This window comes from Parasteatoda tepidariorum, chromosome 8 (genome assembly GCF_982258835.1).
Source record: "Parasteatoda tepidariorum strain Cologne lab strain chromosome 8, Ptep-v5.0, whole genome shotgun sequence".
NCBI classification, from domain to species: domain Eukaryota; kingdom Metazoa; phylum Arthropoda; class Arachnida; order Araneae; family Theridiidae; genus Parasteatoda; species Parasteatoda tepidariorum.
In genome coordinates this window covers 9,965,242-9,979,559 of record NC_141762.1, presented here as the reverse complement: position 1 = coordinate 9,979,559, position 14,318 = coordinate 9,965,242, and the positions used below count along the sequence as shown (strand labels likewise).

The following is a 14,318-nucleotide window of genomic DNA, read 5'->3' as shown; positions in this document are numbered from 1 at the left end:
TATATATATATATATATATATATATATATATATATATATATATATATATATATATATTTAACACGCAACTCTTAATATAGCGCAATCCTAAGATTATGCTATACGAAATCTAAATACAATAATCGAATACGCAATGTAATAATTGAATGCTCCAAAATGTTTTTATCACAATCATAAACATTTTCATAACTCTTTAAATTTAACATTCCTCAAACAGATATGTCTCTAATGTTTAAAAAAATAACTACAAATGTTTTGCACATAACTTATCAAAAATAATAAAATATTCCACTTATCATAAAATATTCCACTTATCATAAAATATTTCCGTAAAATACGAGTCTCACATTAAATTGGAAAATTTATTAAAGTAAAGCATCGTAAAAATATTTAGATTTCAACTGATGTCGGATTATATCAATATGTAGCATGAGTTACATATCGAAAATTTATAGATTTTATTGTCAATATTAAAATTAGATTTTTTTTATAAACAAACAATGCAGTAACAGTTTTATTATGCAAAAAATAGTTATTATGCAATTTAGTTTTCAAAATCCTTTTGTAGATCTGAGCAATCAATAAAAAGATTTACGATTGTTTAGTAAATTTTACCATTACACATGTTCAATAAATACAGAAATATTTTTTTCAAATTTAAAAATTCTGGTATAAATAGTGAGTTTATAAGTGAAAATACACGTTCATTTGTTAACGAAACTAGCATCATGAATTCCAAACTTTGCTTAGTCTTTGTTGTCATAGCCCTTTTGGCAGTTTTAGGTAAGTGAAATTGCTATTAAAAGAATATAGTGCTGCCAACTACTACGCTTTTATAAAAATTCTTTATAGAGACAAATGAAAATTAAAGCTTCATAAATTGTTGGTAATTTTGCCAACATTGTAAAAACCTCACCGAGAGAGAACTGACGCGCAAAGGTCTTTCGTACGATCTTGTGAATCCTTTAGATGTTGGGGAAATGTTGGAAGTGTTGGGGAAATTAAATTTAAATCAAACTCATAAAATAAAGAATCATTCATTAATAACAAATAAACTTTCACTCGAAGATATTTTTTAAAAAATCATAGAAAGTTGGCAGTTCCGAGTAACCTGCAGTATCTATATTATATAAAACGCTAATACGTATGTATCAATAAAACCGATGATATTTCTTTTCTCGACAACAGTTTTCTTGGCAACAGTTTTCATTTTTAATTGATGGGCTTCGGCGCGCAAGAGCACGTAGTGAGCATCATATGGCTAATCTACGTTATATAAAACGCTAATACGTTTTAATCGATAGGCTTCGGCGCGCAAGAGCACGTAGTGAGAATCATATGTCTAATCGGGTGAATTCTCATCAAATTATCAAAAAATTTCTCACGAAATTATCTTCATCGAAGCCGATGCTTTACATCCGGCGTTCAGTACTATTTCATATTGTTTTACAACACATGGCTTTAGCCCTCTGGTGGGAAAGACTTTAAAACAAAACTTACAACAGTCACTTTTCTCAACAACTGAAATTTAGAATAGTGTTATTAAGAAAAATATGTGAACTGTTTGCAATTTCAAATTAATATTGAAATGCACAGGTTTGGAATTTTCTACAGTGAAAAGTTTTTGGAACTTCAGTGTTCAAAAAAGTATACAAAAGCTAGACGTTAAGAACGTATCCAATGAGCGAGCATCGAATTGCGAAGCAATCCGAAATGAACTGCGAAAGCAGTTCCGAGGGTTGGAGAGCGCCTGCGAGCAGGGGGCGAAGCCTCCTAGTTTAATATATTATGTTTATGTTACCTTGAACGACCGAAATCAAGAGAATGTCGACAATCAAACACTGAGTCGCTTTGGTGAATGCCCGAAATATTTTTTATATCCGATTTGATATTAACTTATTCGGTGATATTATTATATTAATTCGATATTTTAATGTCTGCTGAGGATAGATTAGGAGAAACATCAGTGATCGGAGTACCGGTTAAATGCATACTGGGCACTTGACCTGAGAAAAACATCAGCGTAGGGTATACCGGGTAGTGGCACTGGATCTTAAATAATCATTCATGTAGGATATACCTGGAAAATGTATACCGGACAGTGGAACTTAACTAGACCTAGTATATATTTTGGATATTTACCAAAGCAACTATGAGATTGTCAACATTCTCCGGTGGAAGTTACCGATTTCGGTCATTCACAGTAACATATACTTTCGATCAGAGGGAATAATTGTTTATTAAAAACTTCATAGATGGAATAGTTTATATAGTTTAAACATCAGATGTGTAAGTTGTTAACTCATAAACTGTCTTCAATCTCGTACACTTTTTCAAAAGGATACAAACTGGAATCTCAATTATTTTGCTTTTTTAAATTTGTTTTAGCGAGAAAAAAAAATTTTTCATTGATATATATTAATAATATTTATACAGTCGAATCTCCATCGATTTTTCCTGGGCTGCAAACTATTAACGCTTTTTGTGAAAAGTTATTCCAGTGATTGTTAAGTTTATGTTTTAATGCATTATTTTTTAGCCATTTAAACTTAATTTCCACGCCACTAAATATAAATGATTTTAAAGTTCATATGAAGCACTACCTTGTTCGAGCTCATTCGAGGGGATTCTTTTCAGAAATCCAGCTGTGCGTGTTAGTTTTAAAAAGTGTTAACGAAAATTAAAGAAAAGTCAATAATTTAATTTATGGGTAACCACCACTTAAAACTTTTTCCGAAGAAAGTATATATTCATGAAAATTCTGGATCCTGAACCAGTTAACGACCAGTAAGCCAGGTATCCCGTTTTGTCCCAACTTTATATATTGAAATGATACAAGAAGTGGTTTTATGGAAAAGGTGGTATAATATATTATCGAAATTAATTGATTTTTTTTACTGTTAGAGCATTCAAAAAGTCTTTGATAGATCAAAAAGTACTTGCTCCTTTTTATTCTAGATCTAGTCAGAAATAAGTAAATCATTGTGGTATCTGAGAATCTTTTAATTAACCCAGATAAATGAAAATTCTGAAAAAAGTTTCACGCCACTGTGACTGTCTTTGAAAAAAGGAACTGTCCTAAATATATGACGCTGGGCGTTAACCGGTTAAAGTAAGAAATAAATTTCAGTAGTAATCTTAATCTGCAACCACTTCTAAAACTTTACGTGGACAACGGGAACCCTGTTTTTGGCAAAGATTTGTTTTTTAAATGTTCACCTCTCAAAAAATATTTTGCAAAAAGCTTAGTAGTTGACAGTTCTTGTATTACAGCCGTTTTTTCGTATGAATTCATTTGTTTAAACACGCTGTTTCACGCTTTTAATTTTACGTTCAAAAACGCGTTTTTTTCCCAATTGTTTGTGTCTGCCTTATGTAATTAAGTCGTAAGTTTGGAAGTGAAAATTATTATATTTGTCACAGTTTTTCTATGAAAATTCTCGACGGATGTAACCGTTATTTGCACATTTTTTTCTCTACCTCCAAAAAATAGAAAATAATATTTTATCTGTCATACTATCTCTTTTTTCAATGCATAACTGAATAATTTAAACATAAATACATTAGTTCACTTCGTACTTATGTATTAATTTAAATGTATGCAAAATAATACATTAAAACATAAACTTAGCTACCACTAGAATAAATTTTTATAAAAAGCGTAGAAAGTCGGCTGCTCTGTATCTATCGGAATCCTCAGCTATGCAGCCCCTGCATGGAGCACAACCTCTGCTACTCAGGAAACGAAACTAGAGAGTATTCAAAATAAATTTCTTAGATACATCACTGGAGCTCCCAGATCCATGAGAATGAAAAATCTAAGAAAAGATTTAAAAATTGACAAAACAGATGAACGCATAGCTGAACTATGTGCAAATTTCTTCAAAGATGCACTATCCTGTCAAACGTGCAACTACTTTAAAAACTTTGATTTTGAGCTCATCAAAGACAACATAAATTATAGCCCGGCAACCGCCTTTTTCCTATCCGATGGGGTATTGTCCCATAAATTTTGTAAATAGTTGTATATACTTGTATATATCTTTGCTCATTTATTATTTTTCCTATTTCTCTGAGGCTATGTGGCTACTGTGCACCTGCTCGGGGAGAGGCGAGAAAGTCTGCCACAAAAACCTCTTCACTCTCTTAAATTTGTTTGTTGCTATTTTATTTTAATTTTCACTCAGTAAATGTTACTGAATTCCAAGCTTCACCATTCAATTACGCTTTGGAGATTTATCATATTATTCCCACTCAGATGAATTAGTTAGAGCCCTTCGCGGGGCTGATGCTGCGATAACTACAACTTATGAGTATGAGTATCTATTGGAATCGAAAAGTCACGTGACCTATATTCAAAATTCGATGATTTTTGAGTCAACTTATTTTTAGATTTAATCTCTTTCTAACAAATCTGATATTGAATAATAGGAATTAGTTTTTAAACATAAATGGTAATTAACAAATCTATTAAAGGAGAGTTTGTCTCAGACGATAGACGCTCTGAGCACATATTACCGAAAATAGGACGACTGAAACCATTGTTTTCGGCAACGTGTTCACGCTCACGTCACCTTATGTCATTTTTACTATAATAACAACCGTTGAGGTCACTTTTGAAACCAGTTTCTCGTTTATCGTTCACATTTTACCGACATTTCGAGAATAAGATATTAAATTTATTTCGTTTTGAGAAGAAAAATAGTGACTTCTGATGCTACTGACGACGAAGAAAATGAACATTTGTTACAGTTTGGGAAAAAACATGTTTTATGTTTACGCATCAGTTCATGAAAATGTTAAATATTGTGGAGCTGTTGGTTTCAGAAATTGTCGAGGACGACGAAATGGAGCCACAACCAGAGCCAGCATTTGCTTTTTTTTAAATAACCATTGTTGAACAGCAGACCAAACTTCTGGGTTTACGACTACTAATGTTCAAATTCGTAGAATTGTAATTTTGTACACAATACAGAAGGCAGGGGAACTCCTGCATCAAGTATTGGGAGAAATCTGCTGTCCCAGAGGGCTTTTTGATGTAACTAACCCCCATTTGCGTTTCATGGAGGCTAGCCTGACGGCAAGGGGACTCTAACCCATGATGCGTACACAACTGAGGATATTTTACGTCAGCACTGTGGTCATTGCGCTCTTATCAGAAGGAGAACGCTCTATTCCCTGAGGCACGACGCTTCTCGTCCTCTTATTTGAGAGAATGAGAAGCTTCATTATGCACCCGAACTTGCAGAAAATGCACAGCAGTCTGTTAGAAATGTCGAAAATTGTATTATTTTCGCTGATGAGAAAAGAGTATGTTCATACTAAAATTTTCAAATACTTTATATAAATAGATGCATTTATTCATCTTTTTTATTGCATCCTGAGTATTTTTAATATTGAATCAAGAGACATAAACTTTTACTTAGTTTAAACCCTTAACCCTTTCGCGCCGACTGTCACAAATACGTGACAGCATGAAACTGTATCAATCAGGATAAAAAGATAAAACTGGTAATAAAAGTAATTCTTCAGCAGTTTATTTGTGGGCGGAGTTATAATTGTTTGATTTATTTAATTCACCATTACTTTGTTCAAAATAAAAGTATTTAGTTATACTTTGAACTAACATTGATTATATATATGATTAAACGAACAATAATTAAAGAAAAAGCAAAGTAAGTCTGTCAAATTAGCAACGACTACATTTAAGTTACCGCTTTTTATTTAATTGCAACTTGATTCTGATTTTGTACAAATGCTTTTCTGAATCACCCGTCCCCAAGGGGTTAACGCATAGATTTTTCTGAAAAAAAGGCCAAAAAATTAAAAATAAATTTAATGTAAAAAGACACACTTTAGATACATTGTCTTTTATTTTGGTGGACAATTTTGATATACAGCGTTTTTACTGTCGTTACTGCACTGTCGTTCCATGGAAAAAGGCTATATATAGGGTTGCCAACAGCTCCGGGCACGCCAAAGTAATTAAAAAAACGGTAAATAACTAAAAAGTAAATTTTGCAAACATTTGACTATTTTTGTTTGCATTTTAAAAGGTATAGCATCACATAAGTATTAGTAAGTGGAGAATTATATAAGCCTACGACTTATTTAGAAATAGTGGTGGATAAAAATCTACTAAATTAAATTTATTAAACCAAGAATCACAATTGATAAACTACCACTTTAAAATATATATTTGCTGTCCGGAGCAAGTTGGCATCTCTGTATATTTTATTCTTGAATAAATAAATGTTATAGCTTACAATCCTATGTCAATGATAGATATCAATAAAACGATTTTTTTCTTAGCTGTCACATTGTTATTTTCAATTCTCGATTATATTCGAGTGTGAAAAATTATAGCAGCATAAAATACAACGCCGCTCGAATGTGCACAGTTTAACCTGCTAAGCGAGCTCGAATTAACTCGAGGGCGCAAGTTAAAGAGTCAAACTTCGTTTAAAATGATTATATTACCGCTATAAAATATACGGGAAATACTTAAACCGTACAATCCAGTCCAGTCAATTATTAAAAATAGTTACAAAAATTAGGGTAGTTTTGATTTTATGATTTGTTGTATTAGTTTGTACAGTGAGGAAAAGTTTGAAGAATGAATTTTTAAAATCTTCCTACCACCGCGTGCGGAGCCATATTGAAAAAAAGTGTTCAACCTTTTTCTCGTTTTTTTAAATTTTTTAAATATCTCATAAAATAGGTGGATAGAGCGTTCGCCTTCCAACGAGGTGAATCGAGTTTAAATACCAGCGATAGCTGTTCGATACAAATTCCGCACCCGGTTCGTACCGAACACCGGTTATAAAATCAAGTCATTCCAGCAAGAGCCGCGGGGGAATCTATGGTGGTAGAATACTCACCTCTCAATGAGATGACCCGGGTTTCAAATCCAGCGATAGCTGGTCGCTGGAACTTATAACGAAAGTAAAAGTAAAAAGCACGTACTTTTGCTTATACTTCATTATTTTTTAAACGTAGAACTTTATTTGTTTTCTCCTTACTTTTTCGAGGAAAAAGTACATGTATTTGTAACAAATATCGTTATTTTTTTTCTGAAATTTTTTAAAATTTTTCTTTTTAAAAAATTATTTTTTAAATTTATTATTTTTAACTTATACATTTCATATATTACATATTTTTTAACAGCTAACGTCCTTTTCCAAACATCTTTAAGGATTGCAATTTACAGAAAGGGAGAGGGTGGCTGGTGGGAGGGAACGTGAAACTCTTACTTTAATGGATTATAAATGTATATGAATACAACATTCTTTTTAAACTTATTTTTTAAAGCAAAAATTATATTGTTATCGAAAATGTTCAACAAATTAATTTGTTGCTAAAAAACCTTCTTGTTTAATATTTGTACTGTTTACTCCTTACTTTTTAAAATCAAAACTTTTTACTTTTTAATCGTTACTCTTGCTTATTGTACTCGTAGTTTTACTCGTTACTTTTTAAAAATATCGTTTCCATGTATGCACTTAACTATTCAGTTTTTTTTTTGTCTTTGTTGTGAAATTAGTTTTGTTAGAGATGACCGGTTTCCGAACTCATTGATTCAATTTATTGATGGGGATGGAGTCAATAAAGAGAAACACTTAAATTTTATCATCTAAAAGCAGTGAAACTAAGTTTTCAGAGTAAATAATGTTTTTCCGTATTTTTTAAACTAAATCAAATGAAGTCCAAAACAAGTTGAATGACCTTCTGAGTAATATCATGTTTTCAATTCAATTTTTACACTGAATTAAATGAAAGCAGAATGTCAATAGGGCTAATGGAGGAGAATTTAGACAATTTATAATGCTGTTATGCATAATATGCGCAGTTTTTTTGCTTTTGATATTGCTAATTAGACAGGTATACTTTATTTATAATTAAAAATTACATATTTGGAATTGAAAATAACTGTTTGTTAATTAAATTGCTTTTAACAAAAACAAAATTATTAAAAGTAGATCAATCAATAAACTACTACTTTATTCCTGCTCGAAATCTATTACTTTATCATATAAAGTGCTATAGACCACATACATAAAATAAGCCCGGGACAAACAAACAAAAATATAAATAATGCTAGAATACTAAAAAACGAAATAATTAATCATTCGAGAATTTAATAAGTAACGCTGAATTGTAAAGCCAAAATCTATTTTAAAATGGGCAATAAAGAACAAAATAGTTACAAGAACAAAATATGAATAAGATTTACACAAAGACTTCGTAGGCCACAAATAAGTGCTGGTGGGCCGCATCCTACCCGTGAACCGTATGTTACGCAAGCCTGCTGTAATTCTAATGTAAACAAATATCAAGAAACGTAGTGATTTTTTTCCATATATATAGATTTCTTTTATATACTTTGAGCTGTGGTGGCTCAGGAAATCCTAATGAGGTAACCCGGCTTCGATCCCAACGATAGCTCATCGATTCGAATTCCGCACCCGAGACACACCGATCATAGTGCTAACGTAAAATATCCTCAGTGGTAGACGGCTCATGGGCTAGACACCTTTTACCGTCAGACTAACAGTGGAAGGTTTTAGTGGTTTTCCTCTCCATGTAACACAAATGCGGGTTAGTTCCATCAAAAAGTCCTCCACGAAGGCGAATTTTACCCAATACTTGATCCAGGATCCCTTGTCTTCTGGATTGGGTTCAAAATTACGAGACTACGAACTTGAACATTACGTAAACCCTAAATTGGGTCAGCTGTTGAACGACGGTTCTTTTATATAATATAAATATATAAGCATTTTTATCATGTCTAATCTATAATTATTTTTTCATTGTAGCCCCAGCAATGGCGGGTAAGAAAATCTGAATTATAAATATTCATTTCTTCATCATTGTAAATTTTAATTATTTAGAAACATAATATTATTCAACATTAAATGATATCATATTTGAATCATTAAATGATATTATATTTCACTTTTATTTATTTCAGATCCGCAATTGGGAATTTTAGGACGTAAGTATAGCGTCGTCATTTTAAACAATTCATTCATTCTTATATACTCTTAACCCTAACCCTTAAACTAAAACCCTTGAAATACTTAATCCTTTGAGCCCTTTATCACAAATCTTAGATCCTTTGTTCCTTACAAAACCCTTTTATTCAAACCTGTCACAGAATTTTAAATTTGTTTTTGTTCAATTATGGGTGGACGCTCAAGACTCATGTCGGTTGGTTACGGAGTTCAGGCAATGGAGACTCAAATTGATTTAACTGAATCGAACTCTTAAAACAAAAACAAAAAACTAAACAGTTACATTCAGTTTTCATAGATACCAATCCAGAAATTCTAGCACCCCACAATGTTCAAGGTGGTATAAAAATATTCATAAGAAGCAACATAATTAAAAATAAGCAATATAATTATAAAAATAAACTTAATGTGCTTAGTTTTGCCAGTGCTTAAAAACTTCACTGTCCAAGTCGCAGGTCTTACAGAGTCAGGCCTGCCAACTACTACGTTTTTTGTAAAATATTTTTTAGAGAAGAGAGAATTTCGCAACCGCCTCTCACCGACCACAGTGCTGACGTAAAATATCCTCAGAGGTAGACGGATCAAGGTCCCCTTGCCGTGGAGCTAACCATGAGAGGTGTTAGTGGTTTTCCTCTCCAAGTAACGCAAATGAGGATGCCATCAAAAAGCTCTATACAAAGGCAAACTTCTCCATATGCTCGATCAACTTCCCTTGTCCAATTGGGATTGGGTTCAAAATTACTAGGCTACGTAGTTGAGCTTTGGTAATCGTAAACCTGAAATTGGGAGACAGTTTTAACAATGCTTCTTTTCCGTTATGATAATATTCGTTCTCTAAATAACATTCGATCGTAACTAAAAATTATTTCGGCTGTTTAACGATGGTTATAAAATAAAATAATACGTACTAACCGAATTTTTTCAGTCTCTTGCTGCTCCTTACGTCGAAGTACTTTGATTTCACTTTTAACTATTTCCAGGAGATATTCGCGATATTGTCATAGAACTCTATGTCTCGAATTTTAACAATAATTTAAAATCCTCCGACAGTCAATAAATCACAAAATCCATCAAAAGTGTGAGTTCGGATATATATATATATATATATATATATATATATATATATATATATACAGTCAAAAACCGCTATAGTGAACCTTCAAGGGACTGCAATTTCGGTTCACTATAACCGGGAGTTCACTATATCCATTACGCAGGCAATTTAACTAATGGTTCCCAAACTCCTCCCTTTTATTTCACATTATTCAAATAAATGACTGAAAAATATTATATAGTAACAAAAAAATGTGTTATTTTTTATTACTCTTCGTCTTGCGCACAAAATAAAATTAGTAATTCTTATCTGATGAGCAGTCCTCAACATCACATACGGAAACACTTCCCGACTCTCAGATTATTTTTCCCGAATTTCTGTTATTCCACTTTTTAAACTGTCTAACCTGCCATTCGAGCACATAAAAGTAGTCTCACGAAATCGCTTAGCAAATTCATCGACAAATGTCCAGATACTGGAAGATTGCGGCTTCTTTGAATTCTGAACCACTTCAGTAATGCTTCTTCAGCATCCTTGTGATCTGTTTTTCTCAACTTTTTTCTGAAATCGAAATTTTTTTTTCATGAGAAGAATTTGTAATTGCCTTTTTTTCCACATGTTACAAACTGTAAATTTGGATAGTTTACATTTGGATAGTCCTCTGACAGAAAATGCATATTGATCCCACTGACACCTTACAGGTGCATCATCTGCCTGGGTTGGAAACATCTGCTTGGTTTGTTTAGGAATGGGAAAGTGAAATAAAAGAAGCAAACAATAAAAAATGCTTATCGCTACATTCCCTTCTATAACTGGTTTTATAAATCAGTATATGTATTTATTTTGAAGTAGAAATTTCGAAATTATTACAAAAAAATTTAGAAAAAAAATCAGTCGAAAGACAGAAAAAAGTTCATTATATCCAACTTCCTCACTTTTTCGGTCCACTATATCCACATAAAATAACATTATTCATGTATAGCAAGGCAAGGGACCGAACATTTCGTTCACTATATCCGGGAGTTCACTATAAACCGTGTTCACTATAGCGGGGTTTGACTGTATGTATATACATATATATATATAAGTTCAAAATGAAGAATAAAACAAAGAAAAATTATAGACATATGAAAAAAAGGGGGGTGGGAAATAATAAGTAAAAAAATAACAAACAACAGTTTAGTAAAAAAAAAAAAAAAAAATTAAATGTTAATTAAAAAACCGGAAAAAAAAGATATAATCTTTTCTTCAGCCCACACGATTATATCCGCAAAACAGAGTGCTTTCTGATATTGTATCAATAAAGCCACTCAATTTGCGCTTTTGTTTTCATCTTTTGTTTTCATATTTTGTAATCTGGCAATCTTTCTGCGAAAACATTTTTAAATCATTTTTGAAAAATATCCGTCCTTGTAAGTTGTTCTGATTTTGCTACTCGCTTTATAGTCCCCCCTTTTTAATGTTTTTTTATTTTATTATCTGTTTTTACATGTTATTTTTACTTATTTTTGTGATCTATTTTATTTGTTGTTATTTTTATAAAAAAAAATTTTGAGTGCTCCTCACACTATTGTATTAATATATTTTGCTTTGGCTTTATTGATACAATATCAGAAAGCACTCTGTTTTACGGATATAATCGTGTGGGCTGAAGAAAAGATTATATCTTTTTTTTCCGGTTTTTTAATTAGCATTTAAATTTATTTTTTTTGTTTTTCTTTTTTTTTTTTTTTTTACTAAACTGTTGTTTGTTATTTTTTTACTTATTAATTCCCACCCCCCTTTCTTTCATATGTCTATAATTTTTCTTTGTTTTATTCTTCATTTTGAACTTATCTAATGAGTGCTGTTTACTTCCAGCTTAAGCGCAATAAATGATACTTATTGTTTTTCTTAACTTTCTTAGTGTTTTCTTGTATTTATTTATTATATATATATATATATATATATATATATATATATATATATATATATATATATATATATATATATATATATATATATATATATATATATATATATATATATATATATATATATATATATATATACATACATATATATATATATATATATATATATATATATATATATATATATATATATATATATATATATATATTATAGATGTCGAGATATCTTCATAAAACAAACGTGTATCTCTTATAATTTCAGAGGTAAAAGAATTGGCCGATCAAATTCTTAGTATTGCCGGAGCTCACAATGATGATGAAAACGATGTACAAACAGCTACAGCTCGTCGTGGATAGAACTCTTACAATATATACAATCTTTTTTGCTTTGTATTATTTTAAAATTCCAATTTGAAGCAAGTGTTGGATATAAATTGATACTTAGATCTTTCGGTACATTGTATTATTTTAAAACTAATGCCAATGCAATAAAAGTAGTTTATTAAGTTTTTGCAATGATTTTGAAATTAGGAATACTTTTAAATCTTACTTCGGAGTCAAATTGTTCGAAAATATCCAAGTATGGACATAAATGTTTGGAAAACATGTTGAGGTCCTAATGTTCATGTCCAAAACATGTTGAGGGCAAGTGATATATAGCTAATAAAAAGGTGCCCGATTTCCAAATTTTTAATACATTTTTGAAAGGCGAAATTCATTTGAAACCTGTTTCATATTAGAAATCAAATACCGATTTGTGTAAAATAAATTACTCTTAAAAATCCAAAAATGTTTGTGAAAAATTTTAAAAATAAAACTTGTTTATTCCGAAATATTTATTCCGATCCATATATCGCCAATATAGATTGAGAGTTATTTCATACTTTTTTGAAACGTAGAGCTCTTTTGAAGTTTGTTTCATAAATTCATAGCATACATACAGTTTGTGTATATTTTGCATTGCATTATAGACTTGTTTCATACTGAAAAAGAGAACGCCAATTTATTTGAAATTTCCCATGTATGCCAAGAAATATTTGGAAAAAATTTTAAAATTAAACTTGTTTACTCCTTAGTTTGCTAAGTTCAAAACATGTATGCAGAGCTGCCAACAAATATGCGTTTTGCAAACTATATTATATTGTAAAAAGCAATAAAATACTAAAAATTTCAAACATTTTTAAGGTCTTACCATGAGAGTGCTGGAACGCAGTGGTGTTTTATATGAATTTTTGAATCATTTAAATGTAATGGGGAGAAAAATTACTTTGAATCAAATTTTCGAAACAACGAATCATTCATTAAAACCGAAACTTATATACCACTAGAAGAAATTTCCCACCAAAAGGGTAAAAAGTTGGCAGCCCTGTACCCACAGTTTTCAGCATTTAAATAATCTTTTGGAAAATTATACACGGCGAAACATTTGCATAGATGCCAACTGCTCCGGACGCGCCTAAATAATTTAAAAAATGGTAAATAATTACAAAGTAAATTTACAATTATTTGACTAATTTTGCTTACTTTTTGAACGGTCTAGCATGGCATAACTATAACAAAGTGGCGAATTATATAACTCCTCGAATTATTTAGAAATAGTGGTTGATGCAAAACCAATAAATTGAATTTATTAAAGGAAGAATCACAATAAATAAACTACCACTCGAAAATATTTATTCGCTGTCCGGAGCAAGTTGGCATCTCTGCATTTGGTACAATTTGAAGAGTTTTGAAATGGATTTGCGAATGGAATGGAATCCCTATGCAAAATATACATCGACTAAAATGAGCCTAAAAAAATAAAAGTTTCTTTTTATCAGACCACTATTATTGAATAACGCATTCTTTAATATAAAATTGCAAATTTATTAAAAAATGTTAGTGTTGCAGTTAAAATGAATTCATAAAATTTCCCGTCTTTGAATTGTCGATCCAAGTTTTACATGAATAAAAATGATGTCATTTCCAGAAGCTTCAAGCCTGATCACCAAGTCAACAGTTTTGTTACATAAAATGTTCCAAGACTTTTACTACTTAACTTTTTCGAAGGCTGTGAGAAGTATACTTCCCACCACTTCTAATTTAGGTTTCCATTTGTTAATAACTTCAGCTTTCTTGAAGTGCGTTTGAATAAAATTGGCAACCATCATTTAGCTTAAAAAAAAACGTATAAAAGTTATAAAATGCATAATTCCTTTTGAAGTTTATAGCATTTATAAAATTTATTTTATAAATAGTTGAAAAATAAAAGTCAGTTAGTTCCTAATGGGTCGTGTTAAACATATTTACCACCAAAAAAATGGCATTTTTATAAACTAAATGAGTTTTCTTTCTTAT

The 14,318-nt window shown here is 30.9% G+C and overlaps 1 long non-coding RNA gene across 1 annotated transcript; it reads left to right on the top strand.

The window, feature by feature from the left end:
- The first annotated feature begins 640 nt into the window (after positions 1-640).
- On the top strand, positions 641-12,432 carry LOC107447837 (uncharacterized). The gene is made up of 4 exons (XR_001584574.4): positions 641-783; positions 8,817-8,831; positions 8,972-8,995; positions 12,244-12,432. It is a non-coding gene; the product is annotated as an uncharacterized LOC107447837 (long non-coding RNA).
- The last annotated feature ends 1,886 nt before the right edge of the window (positions 12,433-14,318 follow it).